The 14763-nt window shown below is 31.8% G+C and overlaps 1 long non-coding RNA gene across 1 annotated transcript; it reads left to right on the forward strand.

Moving 5' to 3' along the window:
• The first annotated feature begins 13173 nt into the window (after positions 1-13173).
• Positions 13174-13393, forward strand: LOC149934198 (uncharacterized). The gene is made up of 2 exons (XR_016472258.1): positions 13174-13239; positions 13307-13393. It is a non-coding gene; the product is annotated as an uncharacterized LOC149934198 (long non-coding RNA).
• Positions 13394-14763: the final 1370 nt, after the last annotated feature.

The raw sequence follows: 14763 nt of genomic DNA on the forward strand, positions 1-14763 counted from the left end.
CACCGGACTTTATTTGGTACCGTTCAATAGCCTCTAAAGACGTCATTAAAAAGGGAAAAAAATACATGTATACATTCTTGGGTCTATAATTTCTTTTAGGGTCCACAAAGATAATATTTTAGAACGCAGTTTATTTCACAACAAGCGAGTGGGAAATCAATAGTTTTTCGAGCGTTTCTCAGATCATATTCCCTTTTCCCCAATGATGAGGAAACCCATGAATGTTGATTTTTTTCCATGTGTTAACGTTGCTATGGATTATTCTTGTATTTTATCCCATTCCGTGAAATTAATTTTTATTTAAAATTATATAAAGTATGTTTAAAAAGAACCTCGCATCGTAGCCAAGGATGTATCCAGGATTTTATTTCAGGGCAATTTTAGAGGGATATACGTGCTGACGGAGGTCTTACTTATTTTACTTAGACACGCCCTCCCCCGGCTATCAGAATTTTACAGTGGGTTTCAACCCACAAAGTCGCACCCCTCTTAAACCTGCGTTTGATCTTAGCTTTCAGATTTATTCTTGAAAGATTTTTTTACAATAGCTCGTCATTATTTTGCCTCCACCATGATTTTAAACATATACAAGCTGAAATCGTCTCAGGTTTCATTGAGGCTCGCTTGTTGGAAACTAAGTTTGCACCACCAGAAAATATTCTCTCTGAAGCAACAGATGACCCTTGAATACAAAGGTAATCCTTCGCCATTTGGCTGACAACCGGATAATGGGCTTGGTTGTCCTATAACGATGCTAAATGGTTTAAAGGGAGCACTCGCAAAAAAAAAACAATATTACCTTCCACCATTGAAGTTTATTTGTATCGGGGGGTAGTAAATCATCTTTTAAATATTTTATAATTTCCGCACCTTTTACTAATTTTCTGGATCTCTTAGGGTAAATGGTATGTAATTCGTCCGATTCATCGGGCTGCATTGTTATTGTTGCTTCGTCTCTATTGTCGTAATATTCATTGAATACGTTGAGCACCGTTTCTTTTATATTTTTCAATTCTGCTTTTTTACAGTGCTCTTTGAAATAATCCATCTTTAATGTGGGATCTAAAACTGTAAATACGCGTTAAGAAAATCTCATTACATTAATTGATTATTATTGAAATTGCAAATATATTTTTATATCCAAACATTTGGCTATGAATTATTCCAATTTCGAATCCAAAAACCAGGGAAAACCTTTCCTCGAATAAATTTTAAAAATTGAGCAGATACGCACATATTTGCCTAGCTCTGAAAACACACTAAATAACTCTTACCTACAGCAATCCAGTTTGCTTCCGTATCGGACAACTCTTTATATTCTTGCAATTTCTGATGGGCTAGAACGCAAGCTTCTTTGATAGGCCCGTCGTTGCTATCAATTGCCAATTGAAGCTTTAGTAAAAGCCAATGATATATTGGCATTACTAATGAAATTGTTGGATACGATACGGAAGATATCTTCGTAGTGGCGAGATTGAAGTCCTTGAAAACCATTTCGTAACTTTTTAGTTTAGATTTACGAATAAAAAGGTGCGTAAAAATGCTCCGACTCGGCATTTATATCGAAAACTATTTTGGATAGTGCTTTGACATTTTCAAGGTATAATAATTTATTTGGAAACGTTTGAAATCCTAAAATTCAAAATTAAAATAACAATATTTCAGTTATAAAACTCGTCTTTTTAGTCAATACCGCATTTCTATGTTGGAGAGTTTAATAAGGAGACGGGTTGTTGAAATTGAAAAGTAACCGCTATTGCGTTATTCAATGTCATTTTTTAAGTACCGCCATATACGCTACAATATAAAAAAAGAGCTGATGCTACAACGCCGATATTACGGATTTGTTGATTCGTCGCTCGACAAAGAGACTAAAACCGCGTTCACACGTATACCTCGAAACCGCTTTGAATCACTTTAAAAAGGTTTCTGGAAAGTGTGAACGCGTGAAAATCCAGTAATAAAGCGCACCAAAGCGCTTTGAAGTGATTTCGAGGTGTATACGTGACCGAGACTTAATATTTATAAAGGGGCGTAAAATTCAAAGCGGCTCGAGGAGGGATGCGACCAACGAAAGCTACGCCACTGTTAAAAATATTTTTTGGATCGAACACACTATTTGTACGTCTTCAAGTATTCTCTACATTTTACCTATTGTCATTTTCGGTCCAATATATATCAGTAATAAATTAAATGTTTCTAAATCATGAAATATTTTCATTTTATATCTGAAATTTAGGAATTAAATATTTCCCAACTAAATATTTATAACCTGATAACTTTAAAAAGTTGCATCTAAATACCTTTTGGATAAAAACCTTTGGTCAGAGCAATTTTGGAAAACAACCCTACCTTTAACACAGCCACCAAACCCGTTACGCTTTCCCACTCACTCTCCGTCAAGTTGTAGTTTTGCAAATCATTTTCAGATTTCAATAGAGCTTGAAGTGGCTATAGTATAAAAAACAAATTCTATTTGTCAAGCCGTACAAGGAAACTGATTCCTTTAAGTGACTAAAACAATTACGGTTACTGCAAAGATAAAAACGTGTACAATAAATTTGTAATTGTGTTGAGGTTACAACGTTGCCTTTCCATGTACCATCAACAAGCCTACACATTTTTGTCTTATTTACTTTCACAAATTATCGTACAAAATCGGCGGAGCGTTAGTTTTTCAGTGCGTTCACCCATTATGACTACTATTGGACCACAGAGGCGGAAACGGGACGACAAATTGCTTATCCCTTTATTTGAGTAGAACGTAAGTTGTATAAATTCAATATACTCGCCTGTTTTAAACGAAGAGCTCTTTCGAGCATCATGTACGTCGACTTCCAACGGGTCTTTACATCTAAAATCAAGCTGACGTCTCCCAACCCAAATGAATCAACCAACCGCCTAAAAGCCTCTTCTTTTACATTTGAGAAGCGTACCTTTACAATCGCTGCCCTTATCTGTAAACATTAAGATTTTAGAACTTTCATAGTTCGAGACAACTACGCTACTTAAAACTTTAAATGATGGATAATATTGCCACCAAAGTTAATTACTACAAGAGATTGAGTACTAAATGTGTGCTTTAAACAAAAGACTTTTACGTCAGCCTAACTCAAAGTGTCCAACAGCTTATTGAAGTACTTTACCTTAGCTACCGTGTTACCCATGTCGGAGTCAGTTTTTTGCACTTCGAAATCGTCAGGTCCATATTCGTCATCGTTATTTGGCTTCGGTTTGGATTTAAGGTGCTCTAGTATTGCCGTTACAGAAAGATGAAGCACGTGTGCAAAGCAACGAATTCGATTTTGCGTTCGATATCGAAAACCTAGGTTTTCGCTTCTTTTGTTAAGCTCTTTCGAAAAAGTCTCATTATTAGAAGCGTTATCCATTGTGATTGCTAACACCTGCGAATGACCAAAGCAATCGTATGACCATAAGCGAAATAATATAATAAGTATTGCTTTAATGCTTATTTTCTAACCAAACGCCTTTGCGACACTGATACTCTCTTCAAGGTGCGACTTGAACTTTGATTATACCGTCCATAGTGAATGATTTTGTTAAGCACTTTAAGCCAAATATCGTAGAGCACGTCCTGGAGTCGCGACGGACTACGGCAGTGGGGCTTAGGAAGGCTGGAACCCCGGGGCGGAAATGTCTCGTAACACCCCCATCCCATATTAATTTAAATTTCCAATTTAATATTAAACTTTTTGCGTAAAGCTAATAGCACCCCCAGCTACCCTGGAATCTGGGACGGACCACCCTCTCGTCCCTCCTTACGTCGCCACTGGACTGTCTTTATTTTAGAGCACACGTGCCAAAAAAACATACATGTAAGTTCATGCCGCCGAGAAATACCCTGTTTTTTTAATATTTTTATCATTTCAGCCTAATATTCCCCGTGCTTATCAAAGAAGGAAATTAAGGGATGGAATGGATACTTTACCTTCCCCTGTACTAGCCATGATGTCACGGGGGGAATATGAAACGTGAAGAATGTTGTTTCAGTCGTACGCCTATTGTCAAATGGTACCATGGGCGTTTTAAATAATTTGCTCCAGCCTAGTTATCGGCGGCTTCAAAATTCTCAGTATCTACTCCTTCCCTTAATCTTCTTTGCTATTGTAAACATGATATTTTGGCTTAGGCGGAATGCTCGCATTTCTAGACACTAGGGGGATCTGTGCTGATAAACCATCTTGATTGCGAAATAACTATTAAAAATCATTTTCGTTGTTAATATTGTTAATTATAAAACTTAAGAGTCGCGATGTTACTTCTGGTAGTAGGCTTAACGCGGTAAATGTACAAAAGCACTAAATTGTTTAATAAAACCTAGGAATTGTCACAAAATAGATATTTTAAAAACTTCCAAACTAAATATAAAAATGCACTTGTAAGGAAATTTATATTCAGTAGAATTAAACCAACTAAAGTTTTGGACGCGCTATTTGTTATGCATAAATGCGACCGAAACCAGTCTGGTAATAATATTTTAATTTAAAGAACCCAGTTTGAAGACATTTTAAAAATCACGGTTATTTCTTTAAATAAGGAACTATTGTAGAACTTAATTAAAAACTTCTATTCAGAGTATAAATTGACTTAAAATAGCGTAACATACCTTGGTTATTTTTCTTTCGCTGACTAAATCTAAAAATTTGTCACAAATATTTACTCCCGTGTGCCTTGTTGGAAAATGTACAAAGCCAAGGAGAGTGCTTCGTAATTTCCATTCCTCACATATCCAATGAGCCGTTACGCCTATAAATGGAAAACGATTTGGCGATGTCCAGCCGTCCAACGTAAGTGATATTTGACTAGAAACGCTCTACACCAAGGAAATAAAGTAATTACCAAAAATTAAGTAGTACATTTAACTATCAACCTATATGTTTTTTTTGGAATCCTTGAGAATCAAGAATGACGCGCTTATATATATGATAGTATTATAGGTAACAAACATAAGTAAGTATTTATTCAATGCTAATTTTATAATGATAGTCACGTTGTCATTGGCAAAACAATCGTCCGTGAATTGCTCTAGTCTTTGTAATATGCCAGGTAACGAAACTACAGATAAAGCCCCTTGAAAATTAAATGATTTAAAAGTAAATAACACTTTGATAAATTTATATCCCGACTTAATTATTCATAGTAATGTTAACTATTATAAACATTCGCTTAATTTCAGAAGGTAGTTACTTTAGAATTTGAAAAAAAAAACTGGTTTTCGCCCGTATTGATTCAGAAACTGGAAGCTATTTTTCCCACGGATATAGTAAGAAAGGGCGTGTTTTCTTTTTCAAAACTTTCAATTACGCAATCACTTTACGACAGACTATCATAAGCCGAAATCATTTAGCGTCATACTTATAGTTATTAAGTTGCTTACGATAGTATGCGGATGTTAACTAACTGATTTCTGCTATTCGGGATACTTATCTGTACATCTACCCTTCCCATTTAAAAGTATACGGGCTTGATATGGTAAAATTTGGTTTTGTCACCCCAACAAATACGACACTTTTTGGTACATTATTTTTTTTTAAATAATGCTTTACCTACCTTGAAAATATCAGAAACTTTTTCTCTTTCCATGGCGTGTAATTTCAGAATTTCAGTCTTTACAGTTTTAGCACTAAGCTTTAAACTTGTGGCCACTCCGGTATTAATTGGATTGATTGAAAGAACAAGATTTTGGAACAAAGGGTCTTCGGCTACGTCGAACGGCTTATCTTTAAGGATAATCCACTTATATAAGTTAATTTTGGCATTATGCAGGGCAATGGGATCCGGCTAGAAAAGAATGGTACACCAGGATCAGTACCAAATTAGCACAGTGAAGTGCATTTCGAAATATGATGCCGAAATTTACAATTGAATAGTTCAAAGTTGAAGGGTAACGCAAGTTGGCGGGGGGAAACGTAGTTGAAGTCGTTTGTATTGTGAAAACGATGTACACACCGAAGGTAAGAAAAAAAGAAACAGCAACGTGCTTTTCAAGACATCCGCCCGCCAAGTTGCGTTACCCTTTAAAATAGGATTTTTGTCTAGTCCCTGAATTTTAGATTTTCATTATCACTTAAGTCAAAAGCGTGAACTAATTACTATTGACACTACGAAATCTCAACTTTTCAGTTAATTTTTCTTTGTGGTGCCTACCTAACCTATTTCTACACTTACTACGGTTAAGTGGCGTGGTCAGAAATTTGACAACCCGGAGGTCGAACTATGTGAAAGCTAAGTGGGTGAATATTTAGTACACTAAAAAGGTAAAACCAAGGAAATCCCACATATCTACGCCACTGGGCTTAGTCTACTTGGTCTGATGGTAAGTAAACTATTTAAGTAAATAAGCCATCTAATACATTAATAGTAAGCAAAAGGAAGGAAAGAGTGAAATCTACAAGCTAGTACTTGACGCTACTATAAGAAAATTAACAACAATTATCCCCTAACTGAATTTCAGAGTATCCCAGGTTTAGTTCGGCACAGAGACCCCGAGTTCCTAAAGCACGCTCAAGCTAAAACATACTACTACCAAAGACAATAAAACACTTTTAAGTTCGGTGGCACATCCAATTCTGTGTCAGTGTCGTAAAAAGGTTCCGTCGGAAAAATTGCATTAACATCTCAGAAAGTGTCACACTTACAATTGTAAGTTTTTATATTACTTACGGTGCTACTATACACTGCTTTACTCGTGAAATTTGCCGTATTCTTACAACGCATTCGCCGTTCTTATTATAATATAAACTTTCCTCCCTTTTATGTGGTGCAAACGATCACTTCGTCATATCCTCTTATTTCCCCAAGCTTAAGGGTATAGCATTGGAATGACGCTCAACCCCAGATAAGGACCGTAGAAAAGTTTTAACCCACTCACTTTCGGAGTTGATTTTTTGTCCATTTGCGCCAGTGTTTTTGTTTTCGGAATACCATGATTCGAATATAAAGCTTACCCTTGATAACTCAGCAGCGCCGAGATACTGAGGATGTTTCTTTTCAATATGATATTTCATGTTTCCGGTACTGATAGCCGAGTTTGATCCTTGTGAATATGACGTGCTTGTTAAATAAATTCAGATTAAAATTATTTATCAAATTAAGTGCGAGGGTATACGATTTACTTACTTATCACAGTAACGACACTGGGCCACTTTAATATTGGAGCTACCATCATCGGAGTGTCTATACGAGACAGTGTAGTGTTTCCAAACATCACTTCGGGGAACAAACCGTTTCCCAGGTCGCGTACTGCTTTCACCGTCTGCCATGACTACTTAATTAAACTTTATTACCGGCTACCACGACTTATATATTGTCTCGGAAAAGCTACGTCAACCCACGTTAACCATTCGGATAACGAATAAAGATTAAATATGCAAACAAAACACCATATTTAACGGATTTAAAATTTATCTTTAAATAAAAAATACCATTTCGGAAACGAATAAGTTATACTATTAAGTTTTTTATCCAAAAAAATAGGTCTACTATATTTATCGGATAATTTATTTAATTAACAATTTATAGATAAACAAACTGGTTGATAACCACTCTTAATTAATGTTTTATCGATTTTTATCTATGAATAAATGGACTTTGTTTATTCGAAAATGTGTTAATCATTTGTTTGAAATATTTGTCAATAAAAGGGGTGGAAATGTAAACGTATAAAGTTATACGTTACGCTTCAGATTTCGAATATATTTATTTGCGAATAAAGAAGGTCTATTTTATCCGAATGGATATAATATTATACAAAGTGAATAGACTTTATCTAATCGACAAAAGTTACAGGAATTCCGAGCTCTACGTCTAACGTTGCATTGATTACTTCTTCAACTTTCATAATTAAACTCAGATATCAGTGAACTATAGAAATGTTTAAGAAAATTACACATTAAATAATAATAATAACATTTATACTTGGTTTAAAAAAATTAATTTAAAATTATATTTAGCGCGATCATATTGAAAGTTTATTTTTACTTTCTGAATAAAACGATTTTATTTGAATTTAACAAGTATTACAGTGATTAAGTTTTATCCTTAAAATGTGTGCACCAGTAATTTTTAAATTATATTTTATATATTTAACAAATATTTCGTGCAATTAATATACTTTTTATACATCATTCACTATTTTCGGCAATAATTTTACCCTGAAAATATGAAAATACAATTTTGAGTGTTGACACATCTTTAAAAAGGTAGTATCGGAATTTTTTTTAAGTAAACTACAGCACCGTTTACGAAATTTTAATTCTATTGTGCTAAAGTGTTATGTTTATGGCAATTTCAAATAAAATACTTTACCTATCATATGAATACACTTTTGTGTTGTTTAAGGTAAATAAAAAACCACGTTTAAAAATAAAGATATATAAATGTCGAGTGTTTGCCTTCACCTCATGGAATATTCGTTTCATTTTAACCAATACAAAAAATCAATATTAGCTCGCTTAGAGAACATGTCATACATAGAAGTTACAGCGGCAAATTTCCTATTAATAATAACTAACCCGATATGAAATTTATAAATTGGATACGTATATTAACAAAAACAACCTAAATTTGTATCTCTTAAGAAACATTTGATAAAGTTTCTTTACACGCGACGAGTACTTGTGTGCCTTACGCCAAACATTTCACCCACTTTTTTCAACACGGCTCATGAGACTTACTTTACAAGAAAACAGTCTCATGTTTCGTAGATTTGTTATCGAAGGCAAACGTTCAAAACAGAAACCGTTAAATAAATCGATTGCAAATGATAACAAAACTCATTACAGTAGGGTAGTATAAACCAAACAAGCAAGTACTGCAGTTTTTCCGGAAAATCAATAATGTAATTAATGTTAATGACGTTCGTGCCTTAAAATATACTCAGAAAGTGAATTGACCAGAAAAATAATAATAATAAGATATGCATAAAACCCAAACCACATTCATGCGAAGTCGAGTGTTACTTTAAAATACGTTCATGTTTGCTTAGTTTATAAAAATCCTTGAGCTGATGTTTAAATCGGGAGCGTTACCAAAGTAATAATAAACCAAATAATTCCATTGGGTTAGTATCACGTTAGGTATAATATAAATTCAATTTGTGAAAATTTGCGAAGAATTAAAACTGTGATTATGTTATAAAATAAATAATTTTAGTAAAATGAAGAGACGTTTCATTCAGTAATATTACCTTTGAACCCAAAATATTTTATAAAAAAGTAAAAAAGGTCTTAAACCTTTCATTCTTTTATATAACATTATTTACTGATTAATTATTTTTGTGAATACCTATCACATTACATATTATTATTTAACTCTTAAATAATATAAGTTATTAAAGTACATGTATTCTAAATTTTTGCTAGATACATTTTCTAAATTGTCTAAGATCTGATTAGGGTTAAGTGATGTGTAATATTATAAAGTGCGAACGAAAAATGGGAAGCTTTGGTTTTCTTTTAGAGAAAGAAGTTTCAATTTCACACTGCTTTGCGTCAATACATCTAAAACAAAATGTATTCAAAGTTTGGATTTTAGCAAATATACGAACAGGGATGGAGAGTTTTTTACCCGCTCTTGAATATAAAGCGATCTCACACTAGAAATAATACCCTGAAAATTTCACCACTCTATCTCTTACAGTTTCCGAAAAAAAATGCCCAGGCAGAGCAATTCAAAACACCCTGTATAAGGTGACCAGTGGAATATTTAATGTATAAAATGGAAGTTAATAGAAATTTCCAAAATAAACTGACATTTATGCTTAGAGCCCTCGTTCATTAATTATATTGTAATTTTGAATTTTAGTAGTTTCCAATCCAATAAAGAAATAAGTATAATCCCGTAAATTGCAAACTTGGTGAAAGCGTTGTTACTCGAAACTAAATGATTCAAGAAGTTCGTTAGAAATAACTTTCACCGAAATAGGTTTCGAAATTGCTCGTGATTTTTTGATTCATGAAAGACATTTACTGCCAACTGAATACAGGATTCTGCACACGCACCACCATGTTTAATATACTATCATAGCTTTAAGTTTCGGAACACAATTTGGAGGAAGACTAGTGAAAACCAACGAATAACGACCATTAACTAGCTGCTCAAACAGTATTCTGCCTCTAGCCCTTAATTCTTCTACAATACATAGTTTGAAATGGCAATTGGTAGTCCTATAACGTTGTCATTTACATGTCACGCAGTTCGATTAGTATTAGGGTTTTTCTCTATTTCACCGTGACACAGTTACCTTCCGGTTAATAACCAACTGGGGAATGAAAATACGAGGTATGGTCCACTATAAAGTTTTTGATTATTTGGTTATTCGATTGAAAATAACGGTGGCAGTGAATGAGTTCGGTATTTGATAACTCTCAATTCGATAGCTAAAAAAATATGGATGATGCGTCAATCGACAACTCAAGTCGCGTTTTTAATTTTGAAAATGAAGGAATCCTAAAATTTTAAATATCGGAAATCATTCGTGGAAAAAATGTTTATGTAAATGGATAGGAATTAAAAAGAACCGCTTACCTAAGCGTTTGAAAATCTGAATGGATTCCCCAGAGCGTCCACTTTGCTCTAAACCCTTGGATTGAAAGCTCACATCTAGAGACGATTGCAATTGTCATACCTTCCCAAGAATGGTCCTAAAAGGTTTAAAGAATTAGATTAAATTTATTTATTTATAAACTTAGCGTATGACTAATTTATTTCATAGATTAAAGTGCACCTAATCAAGACTACTTTTCGCTTCTTTTGGAGTTCGATTATCGATCACGTGAAATAAAGTGTATTCGATATTCAACGCCACGTTCACATTGACTTAGGTAAGTGAAGTTGAGCGAAACTAATGGCTTAATTTTGTTTTAAAAGACATAGTGTGACCTTGGCTAAAACTGTGGTTACGTGTGCTTCTATACCTGAACGCTGGAAAGCTTTTAAATATAAAATGTAAGGAGGATTATTTATCGTTATGACATATAACGCACTTATAAGAATGTACCTTATCATGTTAAGATTTTGAAGTTCAGATTAGATTTTAAAATAGTATACAAACAGCGGATATATTGCTTACATTTGAAAATGCATATGCAACAGAAACGAATGGTTTAAGCGCTGCCTACGTTAATCAAGGCCCGTGCGCGCTCATTCGGAAGGGGGAGACTTTAGAAAAACGCGATGTCTTGTTTTTTTCACTACTCTGCCGTAAGATGGCTCTCTTCCCTGGCCCAATTTGAATTAGGTAAGGCGGGAAAAGCTTAAATACTTGTATAAATTATTGTATTGACTATTGAGCGATTGCAGCCCTGTTCTTATAAAAATAACATACTATTAAGAGGAAACTTAAAATTGCACCACATAATAAAACTCATTTTAAGCCATTTTAATCCTTAATTGTGGATATCTTACACTTTTAAAACCTTTCTGAAAAAAGGTTTATAGTTAATTTTTTTTAATTTCATAGACATCTGAAGTATCACGAGCGTGATTGTACATTAGGGGTCTTAAATATAAAAAGTATGTTCTGGATTATGATGCATTTTTAATTTCCATGTAATTGACAAGCACAATTATTTGTGGCGTAATACTTTTTAATTATCTGTAAAATTACCTGAATAATTAAGAATACCAATTAAATTAATGCAAGATTTTTTCTGTAAATAAATATCAATTTAACTAATCCAAGGTTTTTTCTGTAATTTAATATCCATTAAATTAGGGCGAGTTTATTATTTCTAAAACTGAAAAGATCAGTTATCTTGATGTATCGTTTATTATTATTATTAATACTTACGTAATTTATAAATATAGGAGGAGATAGATCTTCGAGCACCGCTTCACCCAATTCCCGGTTGCTGGAAAGGTGTAAGCAGGCGCATCCCTCAGCTGATATCAGATCCGTTAAGGTAAGTTGAACTATTTCCGGGATGTGTCTGCTCTCACGACGGAAAGTTTTCTTAATTTCAATCAAATAATTGAAACCAAATTGTCGATTAGGGAGAAACATTATGCCGATTTCAATGCGTTGGTAAAAGGCAGTTCCGACACAGGAAGGAAAATGGCGCCAGTTGTGCAAATGAAGGAGTAGGAATTATATTTTTTATAATTCTTTTATTAATATATTTATAAGTATAAGTTTAAAATAATAATTATTATAATTTTAAGTATGAGAATAAGTATAAATATAAAATAATTATTATAATTATAACTATAAGTATAAAATAATAATTCTTATAAATATAAGTATGAGAATAAGTATAAATAATAAATAATTATTATAATTATAACTATAAGTATAAAATAATAATTATTATAAGTATAAGTATAAAATAATAATTATTATAAGTATAAGTATAAAATAATAATTATTATAAGTATAAGTATAAAATAATTATTATAATTATAAGTAGCAGTATAAAATAATTATTATTATAGTTATAAGTAGCAGTATAAAATTATTATTACAATTATAAATATAAGTATAAGAATAATATAATAGTTTATATATTTATAAGTATAATTGTAAAATAATAATTATTAAATTTATAAGTATAAGTATAAAATAATTATTATTAAAATTATAAGTAGAAGTGTAAAATAGTAATTATTATAATTTTAAGTATAAAATTATTATTTCAATTTTAGTTATATCTATTATTATAAAATAATTATTCAATAGAAAATTATATATATAAAATAATTATTCAATAGAAAATTATATATATAAAATAATTATTCAATAGAAAATTATATATATAAAATAATTATTCAATAGAAAATTATATATATAAAATAATTATTCAATATTTAATAATAAGTATAAAATAATTATTCAATATAAAATTATAAGTGTAAAATAATTGTTTAATATGAAGTTAGAAATTAATAAAATAAATATTTAACAAAAACTAAATATATAACAAAAAATAAATATTTAACAAAAACTAAATATATAACAAAAAATAAATATTTGATATACAATATACCATTATAATTAACAAAAATAAATATTTAATATACAATATACCATTATAATAAGCGGCCCCTCGAAAACCCGTGTTCGAGGGGTGTCTAATTACTCGTTTATTACTAAACTAACAACTTCACGCGGTTTTGAATTCGTGAAAATAGACTGTAAACCCTTGCGCAGTGCTTTGCGCAGTAGGAAGTGGCAGATTGAGAAGATACCCTTTGCCCAACTCGAGCAAATGCGTCAAAGGGGTGAGTTACTTAAAATGTCATCTGAAAACTACTAATTTAATTATAATTAAATTACTACTATTTACAGAAAAAGACGGGAGTATGCCGAAACTCAAAATGCGTCAAAAGTTAATTGTATTTAATAAACATCAGATTAATAAATGATAAAATTAAACATTGCCCCGAAAAAGGATTTTATAACCCAAAAATATTATTTTTCTATTGCGAACTTTCCCCCCTCAAAATGATATTAAGAAAACCTAACAAACATAAAGTATTGAAATTAGATTATTTTTAACTAAATTTAAATAGGGTCAAATATAAAGGATGTATTTAAATAAGTTTATAACGGTACACATTATACAAGTAAATAAATATATAAAAATTTCGCGATAAATATAGGATCATTGCAACCCTATATTTAAGAAACGTTTAAAGGTTGCGTTAAACACGTAATTAATTAATTATATTTTATGATTCAATGATTGAATATTGATCGCCTTATGTGTTTATTTTTAAACGGGTTATTTCCATAATTCAATTACTGGTAGATTTATGTTATATTAATTCAATGTTATCTGTAAGTACGGAAAGCGTGTTAGACATTTTCTGCGTTTTTATTGTTCGAATCATTTTGGTTTAAGCCTTTTGGAGCTTTTATAAGACATACCCTAAAAGTACAATTTCTTCAATGTGCGCCATGCTTATTATGGAATGACTAGGCCAATTATTGAAAATTACGTATTCGTTAAAAACAATGTAGGTTAAATCTACTCGTTTCCACTTGCAACTTTTAACTTTTTAAAATTTTGGTGTATAAAATTTCCAAAATTAGCTCCAGCCTCATGAAAATACTGATAAAAACTCAGTTTAATTTATTTTAACTGTGAACAATTATTATATATCATTTTTTATTATAGTGAAATTGCGGTAAACATTATCCTAAAGAGATTTCCCTATTTTGTGCCCATACTTTAATAAATCATTGAGGTAATTTAAAAATATGTAATAAATTAATTATTATAACAATAATTAAGTGACTATTTATTTTCGAAAATGGGTCGTGGCTACAAATGTTTAGATTCGGAAGAGATAGTTTCATTTATGGAAACTGAATAATACATTTTATATTTTCGGTGAAGGTCAGACCAAATTTCCAATAAATTTTAAAATTCTAAAAATGGCGGAATCGACGTAAAATTACGTAACGTTTCTTTATATCGACGCATTTTTATTTGCACCGTTTCCATTTTACACGGGGCATTCGGTCTCTTAGCAATTCGTTTGAGGGATCACCGAAGTAATGGGCGCGACCACAGAAGCAAACAGAAAATCATGTTTGGACAAGGCATATGTCTTTTATTCATAAGTAATAGGTTTTACAAATCGTTAAATGATTTATGCGTTGGAAATACTCTTGAACTTTAAACTATTGGATTATTATTATATTAAATGCATATCACGCTTAAAATTTTTCTTAGACAATCCTCAAGAATTATACAACCAGCTTTCAGCTTTCATCCATTTGGAAATATATATTTAGCG

The sequence above is a fragment of the Leiobunum rupestre genome, chromosome 7 (assembly GCF_980474605.1).
Source record: "Leiobunum rupestre chromosome 7, qqLeiRupe1.1.hap1, whole genome shotgun sequence".
NCBI lineage: Eukaryota > Metazoa > Arthropoda > Arachnida > Opiliones > Sclerosomatidae > Leiobunum > Leiobunum rupestre.